This window comes from Dipodomys merriami, unplaced genomic scaffold (assembly GCF_024711535.1).
Source record: "Dipodomys merriami isolate MVZ:Mamm:240054 unplaced genomic scaffold, mDipMer1.0.p SCAF_176, whole genome shotgun sequence".
Lineage (NCBI taxonomy): Eukaryota > Metazoa > Chordata > Mammalia > Rodentia > Heteromyidae > Dipodomys > Dipodomys merriami.
Window position 1 is genome coordinate 752,155 of NW_027203115.1, and position 12,454 is coordinate 764,608.

The window sequence follows — 12,454 nt, forward strand, 5'->3', positions numbered from 1 at the left end:
TTAATGCATCTGTACCTTTAATTAGCCCAATTGAGCATATAACTCAGTAAAATCTCTCACCTCTTTTGCTCCTTTCAACTAATCTCTGAACACTTCATTTTCTAGTAAGCTTTCACTGCATAACAAGCCAGTAATGAAATGACCGATATTAACCCATTGTTAGATTAAACAAAGTACATCATTGGCTGATGGTGTTCTATATTATTGGGGTTTGAAATGAGTCCTATCCTATGATGAAAACATTTGGTATTTTCCTAATGAGACCATTCTTGTACCTACAAAGGAAAAAAGACATTGTATTATAACATTTCATGTTAATGACAGCATGTTCAGTGCTTTTGGGTCCCATCCACATCGGTGGGTTAGGCAGGTTTCTCAATATTAAATGCTGTAGTTGGGCCCCTATTCCTAGCAAGATGTCTGATTGGCTACTCCCCAAATATAACTTAAATTGGCTTAAAATAGAACAATCACATGCTAACCCAGTAGCATTAGCAACTCTATTAACAGCCAATTTCACATCCACACCAGAGGGAGTAAAAGGTAATTTGCTCATTATCAACACCCTCCGGCAGTGGAAGGAAATGACTGTTCATCAAAAAGTATTTTCCGACATAACAATAGCAGCACCCATATGTACCCACCTTACGCTCCCTTCCCTTCTACGACGCGATCGCTGGGAACAGATACAAGGAAAAAAGATCACAAAATACAAACCAATTGATATGAGTAGCCTACTTGTCTACCACCACTCTTCCCCTGCCAGCTTCCTTTCATCTTGACTCTCTTGGGAGACAAAGGAAGATTGTAATGATACTGATAATAATATATAATACTGGAGAGTACAAGACCGATCCAAGTCAAACAAATTGCTTAGACCAAAAAGTTGCAAGCAGTTCTTGATCAGTATTTCAAATTTAACCCAACCTTGACTGCAAACACTTTTTGGTGCCCACTAGAGTACTCCTAATCTGTAGATTAGATTAGCCTACCTACTGGTTGAAAAACAATGAGCCATTCAGAAATACAATATGATCCCAATGGTGGTTTTAAATCGCACCCACCACAAGTCTTCATTTAATGAATACCTCTTTGGATATTAAATTCCTTTGTTTGCCTTTAATCCATGCTTAATGAACTTCTATAGGATGCATTTCTATATTTTGATATAATAGCATGCTATAATAGGGGCAAAGAAATTGATTTCTAACCATTGCTCTGCTCAGTTGGCTATTCTTCTTTTAGAATAGTCATCTTCGAACTCCTATCTAGCTCTTTAGAGCTGTTCCTCTTCTTCCTTCTTCTGATTTCCCTATCTCCCACACACAGATATCAGGCTAATTGGACCAAAGTGACTTCTGATATGTAGCTCCACCAGATCTGATGGAAAAGTTAAGATCTTTACCACAGGTGCTATCTATTGCTAGGGGGAGGTTGTGAGTGGGTTTGGTAGAGGAAATATCAACCGCAAATGTAAACAAGTTATTCATGAAGACAGTTGGCGAGAGGCAGGAAAATGGGAGAGCAGAGATAGAGATCAGGAAAGACTTTGTTATTTTAGATGAGTTAAAATATGTTCCCCTGCCAAATTCATATATGGAAGTCCTAATCCCCAAGTCCTTCAAAGTGTGATCTTACTTGGAAGTAGGGTTATCACAGCAGCAGTTAAGACGAGGTCATACTGGGTTAATGTAGGCTCCTAATCATACATGACATGTGTCCTTCTAAAAAGGAAATATGGAGATAGACATGCATACACAGAGAGAGTGCCATGTAAGAATGAAAGCACAGATAGGAATGATGATTCTACAAGCTAAGCAATACCAAATATTACCAGCAAACCATCAGAATCTATAGAGAATCCTGAGACAGATGCCCTCTCACGACTCTCCAAAGATCCAACTCTGGCCAACTCTGTTGCCAGCTCAATCTCAGACTTCTAGTATGCAGAACGGCGATACAATAAATTTCTATTGTTTTAACCCACTTAAGTTTGTGCTATTTTGTTAGTGCAACCCTAAGAAAAGAATACAATTGCAAATGAGACTTTCTGCCAGGAGATCACAATTAACTACTGAGGCCAAGTAATTTGTAGATAGCTTACAAAGTATGAGCATGTTGTGAGGAAACTACACAGTGTCCTACAGTGTCCAGGGTAGCCTTGACCATTTGCAGGGACAGGGGTCAGAGAAGGGAGTTGAAATGGGTAAGAAAGTAGCTGTACAAAGAGAAGACCCTAAGAGATGGAGTCTCAGACATTCCTGGAGACCTTCCAGTGCAAAAGCTGAGGGCATGCATGCAAATACTGCACAATTCTTTCTCCCTGTGAGCTCCTGATGATGCTCTGCTCTGGCAAAACCACCTACAAGCCAAAGGGTAAGAGAACATGTCAGTACAATGCAAGGGCTCATCTCAGGGACATGGACAGAAGGGAAAGAAGAGACTGAACGTTGTAAGGGGCAGTTGGAAAGCCAGCTAGTTTTACATTTAGAACCACGTGATTACATCCCATACTCAAATATTTAAACTTCTACAATCCTAATAGGCAACAGGGTCATATGCACTTATGCACAAACATACCAACTAAAGTAGGATACGGGCAGGAGAGGATTCTAACTCCCTTTAACAACTAACAGTTTAATGAAATGAATACCAAGAAGCTAGAATTTGTGCTGCCAAGGGGGGAGATGTAAGAGGAAGGAGGATACAGGAGAGAAGAAGGGTGGACGAATGCAGTCATAATACTCTGTGTGTGTGTGTGTGTGTGTGTGTGTGTGTGTGTGTGTGTGTGTGTGTGTGTGTGTGTGTGTGTGTGTGTGTGTGTAAATGGAACTAGGAAACTTGAGGGCAGGGGTGGGCTTGGGAGGGTTGTGAAATGACTGGCATCGATTAGGATGCATTGATTTCATTGAAATGAAACCTCTCTGTACAGCTACTTAAAGATTATAAATAAATAAATAATCCCAATAGGACAAGCCATTGCAGAGGAAGAGGCTAGAAAGTGGCACTGTGGCTCAAAATAATAGAGCACTAGCCTTGAGCAAAAAGCTCAGGGACAGCACCCTGGCCCTGACTGGCACACACAAAGGAAGAAGCTACCAGTTATAAGCTCTGTAGAGCTTATAACTATGAGAGGCTTATATGGGTTATTTTATGATGCTGGCATGATCATAGCTATGGTTGTACCTGTCCATTTCTCCTTCACCTAATGTATACTGAGTGCTCAGCATTTATTAATTACTCAGTACGTTAATGTTTCTCTCTCTCTCTCTCTCTCTCTCTCTCTCTCTCTCTCTCTCTCTCTCTCTCTCTCTCTCTCTCTCTCTCTCTCTCTCTCTCTCTCTCTCTCTCTCTGTTGCTGTTGTTTGTTTTGCTTTGCTTTGCATTGTTTTGTTTAATTTAGTTTTGGGCACAGCCCAAGCTGGCCTCAAACCTGACTCAGCCTCCCAAGTGCTGCGATTACAGCTGTGTACTACCATGCCTGGCTTCTATTTCTCTTCTCTTCATTGTTGGGAATAATCATTGAGAAACACCGGCCCTGATATCACATAACATATTGCCTTTTGAAGAAACTGAAATGCATCTCTGTTCTTCTGGCATACTTTGGAAATATACCGGTGCCCCAAGAGCAAGTCTAGTTTGATGTATGGTCTTAACAAGGTGTGACTCCAAGACAAGCTTCTAGAAGTCTGTAGCACAAATGGTAAGGATCACTTATCTATGATTATAAACATGTACTTAAATGTACTATTAAAGACTACCAAAACTAATGCATGACATGCTAGCTCTATGCTTCTACACTAGATTTAGCCAGTGGTTTGTTTTATTGGCTCACACTTGTAATCCTAGCTACTTGGGAAAGCAAGATCAGGTGGATCCGTTTGAGGTCAGCCCAGGCATACATGTGAGACCCCTTCTCACCCTGGGTATGGTTGCATGCACCTGTCCTCCTAGCCCAATGGGAAACTAAGGTTGAGAATATTGAGGTTTCAGGCCAGTCTGGGCAAAATAATCCATGTGTGTGTTGTTATTGTTGTTGTGGGCGGTGGTGGTGTTTGTTTTTGCAAAAAAAAAAAAAAATAGGCACACATTCAGGCAAAAACCACAAGACCCTATCTCAAAAATAAACCAGAGCAAAAAAGGTTAGAGACATGTCTCAGAAGTAGAATATCTGCCTAGCAGATGTAAAGCTTTGAGTTCAAATCCAAGCATGGAGGAAGAGAAGAGGGAAGAAGGGAGAAAGAGAAGGATGGAGGAAGAAAGGGAGAGAAAGAGGAAAAGAATAGGAAAAGAAAGGTAAGGAGAAAGGAAAGGGAAAGGGAAAGGAAAGGAAAGGGGAAAGGGAAGGAGGGAGGGCCAAGTCTATTATAGTGAAGACTGCTCATGGCAGTTCACTTTGACATTGTACAACTTGAAGATTTCCTTTTGAATCTCACAAAGGAAGACCAGCTATATGATCATCTACTGTATCCCTGGATTGGGTTTTCCAAGTGAAATTAGTGTTTGTGACAGTTCACCTCAGAAGTTCCTCTTGTTACTTAATTAGGGATCTAATCCATTACTTGTATGACTCTTGAAACAAAAAACCAACTTTGAAAACCAATCTGATTTGCATGAATATTTGCACACTGTTGTTTATCACTGATGGGGCGGGGGGTGGGGGGGAGAAAGGGACACAATATAATACAGAAATTTTCCTAATGGGAACAAAAGTCTGCACGTGGGTAAGTCATTTGAGGAAAATCAGAATTGAGCTTTGACCCAGTTGCTCTCACACATGAATAATAAGATTAAGAGGAGGAAACAAAACAGACCTCAGAGAACATCAGTGGTAAATGAGGAAATGATGTGCACTGAAGTAATGACAGGTAATCTAGACATGCAGGGCTCAAAAGATAGAATTATGCAAAGAAAACTTGTAGGGCAATGAGAAAATGATATAGAGAACCAGGAACTTTAAATACATACATAAGTACAAGGGCAAAAGACAAAATAGAGAGGAAGTGTGTGGTACCCACTAACTAAGCTGTCTCCCTACCAAATGCACTTCCTTGCTGGTCAGTGATCCTTGTAAGGGGTTCCTAATTCTTAAAGAAGTCACGCCCAAATGCTGCAGTGCACAGGAATCTTTTCATTTCTTCCATTCATTTTGGGGACAGAAATTCCCTTTGAAGCCTCCTTGTTATTGGAACCCTGGGAGCACTGGGGTTTCCTCCCTCGATGCCACTTGTGCGGTTGATGCACTCTTAGTTACAAAGCGCCGGACTGCTGCCGCCTTCAGTCAATCCGTTTAGCCGAAGGCCTCTGATTTGTTCACATTTACTACAACACATACAGAGGGCTGGAGGATTTTTTTTTTACTATTGATCTGGTGCTTTAAGAGGGGGAAAAAATCTCCTTGGCTGTCTAAACACTATCGATCCCTGCTTGGGAGTCGCAGCAGAAGTGTAGAAAGGGCGTGGATGAATTGAAATTTCATTTCCGACAACTTGTTCCTGTTATTTTTACCCTTTTGGATGGGGAGAAACACGTTGCTGCGGCTTCAGTCAATGTGGTCGATAGCTCCACTGAGAAACTCAACACGGCTTCTGCCAGAGGTTTGGCAATGAGACATGATGTTGGATTTAGAGTGTATGAAACTGAGGGATGCTGGTGAAATGCATGAGATCCTAATACTGGCCAGAGGTTTAAAAAAAAAAAAAAAGTGGCTCAGGATTTGAGATGACCTACAGGAGCTGTGGCTTTGGAGAAAAGGAAGATTATGAAGAACAACATCCCCATTCATGAAGTACCCTGAGAGTTGCCAGTACCTGGCTTCTGACTCTTGGCTGCCTTTCTATGAGATCCTTTCCAACCAGAACTCTTAGCACTCAGAGAAGAGTGTGACATTGAACTCTTGGGGGAGGTTGCACACAAACTGTCCAGAAATGGTCCAATGCAGAAATTTGAACTTCAGGCCTATAAGGTGCTAGTGAACAACACTGGGAATGCAAGGGTGTACATCTGCAGCCGGCAGCCCCAGGAAGCACTCCCAAACATGCCGACTCGATGTGGTCTGTGCCAACAGCACCAGCTTTGTTCTTTTATTAGATGTTCAAAGAGTACAGGAGAGAACCAGGCTCCTTCTTCCTAATGGCAACATCTGGCATTTATGTAGCTGTGCATCTTTGATCCTTCAGGATCCCAGAACACTTTACAACCTGCTAGAGTGCTAATGACCACAGGCAACAATCTTACAGTAAATGTGGCCAAATATCCCCAGACCAGACCAGTGCCTCTTCTCTATTTTTTGAAGTGTACACAAGTTCTTGCTGCTAGATGGAAAGATTCCAGTTTGGATCCCCAATAACCCTTTCAGCTTGCTTACTTGCTTGCTTTCCTTCTTTCTTTCCTTATTATTTATTTTTGCATCTTATTCCGGACTGCCTCTTTAACTAAAAGTACTTCATAACCACTTCCTAATAGACAGTCCTATATTTACATTTCCAATTATTTTATAGATCCATTTCTGCCCTCTATCCCTGTCTCTCCCCTTGCAGAGAAAGATGGAAATGTTCTCCCTTGGGAGCCAAGAATCTGCATTGCCGATGAGGTTGCAAATTCAGACACAATAAACAGAATTAAGAAAAACTGAGCTGGCATTTGACAGAAATTGTAAAATGACACTCAGAAATGTTGCTCTTGTGGAAATTACTGATATTAAAATATAAATCAGTGTCTTGTGTTTCCCGTAGCACCAGGGGCTCTATTAGGTTATGCAGTTTGATTGCTGAGCTGAACCTAAGAGACTTGGCAGTTCAGTGCTGAAGTTATCACAAAGTATTTAACCCTTGCTGTGCTGGAACAGGCACCTAGGAGAACTATCACCCTCCACATGACTTATTCCAGGAACCCTGTAAAACCTGAGAGAGAGTAAAGAGGAGATAAGATAAGGGAAGAAGAAAGGAGGATTTGGAAAATCCTTTCTCAAGAGTCTTGTGGCATAGTACCAGGCAGAATACAGCTGAAGTCAACAGAGAAAAAGGCATCCACCCTACAAAAGTCAAAGAATTAAAGCCCATTAAAGACAGGCAGACAGACAGAGATAGAGATAGAGATATATGTTATGCCATATGTGTACATGTTCTTTATTTAACTCACTTAACAATCCTGTAAGGTAGGTACTATTATTACAGTTATTTCCAAGTGAGGTAATTGAGACAAAAAGTTAACTTGCTCATGGGTCATATGACGAGTCAAAATGTGGTCCCTCGGTCCATGAAAAAGTGACTAAGGCAGAAAAATGTAAGATGATCCTAGAGCAGGTCATGGGGCCAGAAATTAAGGATGTGCTCAAGAGAGGATGAGGACAGGACCTAGTGACAAATAACTCCCAATGGCCAATATTGGAACAGCTGGGTAACAAGGTAAATGGTAGCATTAGATTATAAACAATAAGATAAAAGATATCCAGGAACGCATGCTGATATAAACAAATAGGAATAATTCTTCCTTCCAGAGGAATTCTGGTGAATAAACATAGACAGAACACAAGAAATAGAAAATCCTTATTGAATAGCATAGTCATAATTATTGCCAGCAAGATCAGGTCAAAATAATACTTGTATACTCTCAAAGTATTTCCCCACTCTATATATTTATTTATTGTACTAGGGAAAATAGTAACTTTCTAATAGGTAAACCCAGTAGCAGTAGAAACCAGCATAAGCAAGTAACCCAAAGTTAACATTATCAGGGTTAAGACATCTTGATATTATATATAAATATATATCCCCTAATATGATTCACTAAGAAGGTATATGATACACTTGTCCAAAATGCATAGCCTCAGTAAGTATGAGGCAAATCCAAGTTGCAGGTCATTCTATAAAACAACTGTCCAGTATTCTCCAAAGTGCCTAAGTTATGAAAAACTGAAACTATTGTATTGGAGAAATCTAAAGAGATGCTTTACAACTTTTCTGGAAATCTTATTTCAAGAAGGCATTTGTATTTTTGTTCTTTTACCAGTGTAGACCACCACTACCTTACTGCAGAGGAATAAAAGCAAATCACTGATACACATAATAAAGGCAAGCTGATTGGGTTAGAAGAAGCTGCCATGCACGTACTCCTATCACATGTATTTGTAGAGATGATGACAAAATTGAGTTGGGTCTTGAAGATATGTGATTTTGACAGACAGCAAGAATCTCTCATAAAGATATAGAGCAAGCCAGTGGGACAACTTTCTCCATGTCAGTTAATGTTCATGGCAACAAAGATTTGATGGAGCATGTAATTTTTTTAAAAAGGAAATTTTTCCAGATGACAAGAAGAAACGATAACGGTAGTAGTAGCAGTAGGTAGAGTGAGTAGGTACTCTCTTCCTTGTCTTGGTACCTCCTCCTCCTCCATGCAGCAAGGGGAGAAGGAGAAAGTGAAAACAAAGAACTTAACTGATAGATTGGGAGGGAATCAAGTCAAAGAAAGGGAAAGGTGGTTTTTTTTTATTGTGAACATACTGTACAGAGGGGTTACAATTACATGGGCAAGATAATGAGTACATTTCTTATCAAGCATTGTAGCCTCCTCCTTTGTTTCCCCTTCCCATCCCATCCTCCCCCTGCCCTCCCACCCAACCCTCCTCCCCCCACACCAAAGTTGTATAGTTCGTTTTCGATGTAACGACTTGTACATCTCATTGTTGCAATGGGTCCGCCTGTATCCCTATTTAAACGATTTATTTTTTTCCTTCCCCTCCACAAATTATACCAACATCAAATACAGTGAAAGCAGGCATTATACTGCGGGGGAGGGACATACAAAACAACAAAGAAATCATCTTATAAATATGTTAGAAACAATAGCATGAAAGAAAAAAAACATTTGAATACATATCTTAGGGTTCATTTCCCTAACATCAACTTATCTGACCTTTTCTGCTTGACTCAGACATATACTAGTTATTTCCAATAAGGGAAACCATGGGATCTATGTTTCTTTGGGTCTGGCTTACTTCACTTAAATATAATTTTTTCCAAGTCTTTCCATTTCCTAACAAATGGGGCAATGCCATTCTTTCTAATGTAGGCATAGAATTCCATTGTATATATATATATACCACATTGTCTTGATCCATTCATCTACTGAGGGGCATCTGGGTTGGTTCCATATCTTAGCTATGGTAAATAAGGCTGCAATAAACATAGTCGTGCTGGTAGCTTTAGTGTGGTCTTGTTTGTGAACATTTGGGTAAATGCCCAAAAGTGGGATTGCTGGGTCATAGGGGAGCTCTACATGGAGTCTTTTGAGGACCCTCCATACTACTTTCCAAAGTGGTTGAACAAGTTTACACTCCCACGAACAACAACGCAGTAAGGTTCCCTCTGTCAACAACAAATCTTCAAAGAAACAACTGCCCAATAAGTAAGTGGGCTAAAGACTTAAAGAGAATCTTCTCTGAAGAGGAAAGAAGGATGGCCAATAGACACATGAAGAAATGCTCAACCTCTCTAGCCATAAATGAAATACAAATCAAAACAACATGGAGATACCACCTCACCCCAGTTAGAATGGCTATAATCAAGAACTCTAATAACAACAGATGCTGGAGGGGATGTGGACAGAAGGGAAAGGTATTTGACAAAAATACCTGTAGAGGCCAAAGAGCTGGTCTGTACGTCTACGACATACTGACTGCCAGTGGAGGTGCTAGAAATGGGGCCATGAGTTGCAGAGAATTTTACTCTGAGAGGAACACAAATGTTGCCCGCTCCCATTAAATTCTACAACAGGAAAGTGAAAATGCGAGTGACTCAAACAGGACGGACACTGCCCTCTGTCCAGAGTGGGCATGATGGTTCCATACCACGAAGGACATGGAGTCCTTCCATCTCCACGGGCATCCCCTCATGTGTCACATGGATGTTGCTCGGCATTGCAAGCAACTGGGAAGAAGAAAAGGAACAAGGAGCAGTGCACTGCCTCTCAGAGATTTCCTAGAAGTCCTCTGCAGTATTCTTTTTCAATAACCCAAACATAGACATAATCATACCCAGTTGCAAGAGAGACTGAGACTTAGCCTTCTATGAGTACATGAGTATGCCAGTTCTCAGGAAAATACGAGTATCCGTACTGGAAGAAGCAATCAACAGCCCATGTGAAAGGTACCAAGAGGTACCTAGGAAGAGAATTTCACCTAAGACTGAGTCTATTAAATCCTAGGACCCTCTCCAGGCCCCATTTTTCTGTGTAGAAGAATGTCAATCCTCAGCTTGGGCTAGAACCCAATTAGTCTCTTTGGCATTAGGTTTTGATTCCCTGTCACTATGTAGGACTTTACACTGCAAAAACATCTCCAGCATCATCTGTTCCTACCATCACCACCTTTCCAAGTCTAGAGATTTTCTCTTTTAAAGCTGGTTTGGTCAATTTATAGTGCTCACATATTTTTTTAAAAAATAGAAATAGACAACATGTTGAAATGATTCATTTCAATAATTAAGAGCTCTGGGATTCAGAACACTTGATGCCTTGATAGGAGGCGAAGTATTGGAGAAAAACCTAATCCTGGAACTTGCAGGAGAGTTTGAGAGAAGGAGAAACTGATTTATTTTCAATCTGAAAATGGCAGCACTTTCTTAGAAGTATGCATATGGTTTTTGCTATATGATGGAAATGAAGCTCAATAACGAGGTTGAATAATAGAAAAGTAGTTAACTTTTTGTTTGCATATCTGAGTTTCTTGCCAGCTACACGAGTCACCCAGGTGTGTGCTTTATATGTATAAGTGTTTGCTTTATATGTATAAGATGCTCTGAGGTTAGGCTGAAGGTAAGCACAAAACATCACTAGAAGTTCTAAGCATTACACCATACTCTTTTTTTTGGGGGGGTGGGGGTGGGGGTATAAAGCTGTCACCAAGAGAAGGTCTTCTTTGGGAAACAGGTGGAAAACTTAGGAAAACAAGCAGTTCCCTGGGCAAATGTAGGAGGTGAGCCATGAAGAAAGATTATGTAGGGGAGACAGGAAGATTTAAGAGTAAGGATTTGGGAAAAGACAACAATAACAAAGCCCAAGACCCAGAGAATCAGTAGCTAGGGATCTGGTAAAGCACCTCATTCCCTCCGGAAGGAGTTTTTCCCTTGTACAAAAAATCTTGTCCAGCTGCACTCCTCAGAGAGCCTACATGATCATTTCACAAAACCTGCAGCCACCCTTAAGCATTCTTTCCTACTCATCTGGCAAACATTACTGTCAAATGCATCAAAAATGTATCATACAGACCTCTTTTCTTTTTCACATAAGCACTTCCAAATTATCCACTCCTGTACCTAATAGCTCACAGAATTCTTCTGTCTCCTTCACAGAACAAAATTCAGATATTTTTCCTCTGGTTTGTTTTACTTAGTAAAATCCAGTGTATTTTTACATAAATATTAAGACCTATACGTTCTACTTCTCCTTTGAAATATGTCTGGCCCTTGTAGTGAAAGCTAGGGATGAAACTATTATAGTCTAGAAAAATCCTTGTTTTATATTGTGATAAGGTTTTATTTAAAAATCACCTACTGGTGATTTTATCTAAAAATCATAGGGTACTGGTGGATTATGCCTATAATCCTAACTACTGAGGAGAATGAGATCTGAGGATCATGATTTGAAGCTAGCTTGGACAGGAAAGTCTTTGAGACTCTTACCTCCAATTAGTCATCCAAAAAAAAAAGCCAGAAGTGGAGCTGTAGCTCAAGTGGTAGAGCACTGGCTTTGAGCACAAAAGCTCAGGGACTGAGCCCAGGCTCTGAGTTCAAACCCCAGGACCAGCATTAACAAATAATAATCGCCTACTGCTGATCAAGGAGCTCTTCCTATAAAGAAATATCATCTTCAAGATACATTTTTTCCATTATAACTTGTGTGTGATGCTTCAGGCTGAGTTTATAATTCTCACTAAAGAAATATATCCATCATGGCATAACTCTGAGTCAGTTGGAGAAATCTTAAAAGTAATTCACCTCATTTCTAAGGGCAGAAATGAAAGCTTATAGAGATGAGGCATTCCCCAAAGTCACTCTTCAGGATATAGGATTTGAACTCAGGGCCTCTGCCACTTGAGCCACACTTGCCAGCCCCTTTTGCTTTGGTTATTTTTGAAACAAGGTCTTGCCCAGTGTGTACAGGGCCAGCCTGGACCTTTTCCTTCTAGTCACACTTCCCACATATCTGGGATGACAGACAGCCCACGACATCCAGCTTTTAATGGTAGTCTCCTAAAGTCTCCTACTTCCAGCCCCCTGGCTGGCCTCAAAGTATAGTCCTCCATATCTTTGCCTCCCAAGTAACTAAAATTATAAATGTGAACCCTCCTCACACTGCCACCGCACTATTTTAGTCTCACTTGCCTGATGTAGAATTCATATATAATGTTCACCAATACTGCCTTTGGGAGATAAAGCCAACCATGGCTATTTGT